This window comes from Acyrthosiphon pisum, chromosome A1 (genome assembly GCF_005508785.2).
Source record: "Acyrthosiphon pisum isolate AL4f chromosome A1, pea_aphid_22Mar2018_4r6ur, whole genome shotgun sequence".
Taxonomy (NCBI): domain Eukaryota; kingdom Metazoa; phylum Arthropoda; class Insecta; order Hemiptera; family Aphididae; genus Acyrthosiphon; species Acyrthosiphon pisum.
Window position 1 is genome coordinate 26,755,695 of NC_042494.1, and position 1,399 is coordinate 26,757,093.

At 29.7% G+C, this 1,399-nt stretch overlaps 1 non-coding gene across 1 annotated transcript; it reads left to right on the plus strand.

Annotated features, from left to right (window-relative positions):
* Nucleotides 1-1,221: 1,221 nt before the first annotated feature.
* LOC115033961 lies at nt 1,222-1,340 on the plus strand. The gene has a single exon (XR_003839307.1). It is a non-coding gene; the product is annotated as a 5S ribosomal RNA (ribosomal RNA).
* The last annotated feature ends 59 nt before the right edge of the window (nt 1,341-1,399 follow it).

A 1,399-nucleotide genomic window follows, 5' to 3' on the forward strand; every position in this document is an offset into this window, starting at 1 on the left:
TAATTAATAATTTGGTTAACAAATCTATAATATAACCAGAGGCGGACTTACCATTTTTCCGCCCCTAGGCAATTACAACACTTGCGCCCAAAACATTGGCGTGCTCCCACGGGGGGGGGGGGGAGTAATGTTCCATAAACTAAAACAAAACTATAAAAATTGTATTTAGGTATTTTTATATTTTATACATACTAACTAAACAAATAAATATTAATACAATTTTGCATAGGTACATTTGTACACTTGTACAATAACTAAATCATTTTGCGCCTTGATTTATCTGTGCACCCTAGTTTCTATAATCGTAATCGATTAGCAAATTTCTGAGCAGTATGCACTATACAGGAGACAGGCGACAGTGTCAGCGTCGCGCGTCGTTGCAATATTTATTATTTATTGTTTACTATTTAGTTATTTGTATTATTGAGAATTTTAGGTTTTTTTAAGAACAACTTATGTAGTATCAGCTATTAAATTGTCAACCCTTTTCAATTAAAATTAACAATTTGGAAATTTTAATGATTTTTAAAAGTTTGAACTTCAGGGGGTTTTCAACATTTTAAACTGCAGTTGATCATGATATAGTAAAAATGATCTGGATCTTAAATTACATATTTTTCAAGCTTATTGCCCGGGCTAGTAGATAAATATGAAAAATATTTAAAATTACAAACGCTTATTAGACGTAGGTATATAGCTTTATTAAGTTTAAATATTTTGAGGATTTCACTAAGTATTAAAAATGGTAAATTAAGTATAAGTGGAATGTTCCAACTTCCAAGTTTCTGTGATGAATATTTTTTGAATTACAAAAATAACGAAAAAAACAAATCAAGTTCGTTTTGGAAGTAAAATATACCTATGCACAAAAATAAAACAAAATGACATAAAAATTATTGAAAATTATAAATAAAAATTTAAGTTGTAAATTCTTTGATGTTTAATAAGGATTTTGAACTTGAAAAGCATTGTCTGAGACTTCCCAAAAAATTTTTCATTCAAATCCGGGACCTAATAAACCTATAATAAACTAAATAATATTATTACTTATATTCCGAGGCGTTTTTACGATTTTGTCGACCCACACTTATAGATTTAAATATTCAATAAGGGTCAAAATTCAGTTTTATAACTTACTACTTACTGCAACATACTATAAAAACGGCAATCGCGTTCTCTTTATTAATCAATTTAAATACCAAAATTTTATAAGACACATTCGCGAACGACCATACCACGTTGAATACACCAGTTCTCGTCCGATCACTGAAGTTAAGCAACGTCGGGCGTAGTTAGTACTTGGATGGGTGACCGCTTGGGAACACTACGTGCCGTTGGCATTTTTTTTCAATTTTAAAACATATTTATTTTAGACTAAGATTTTATTATTTTTTTCGTC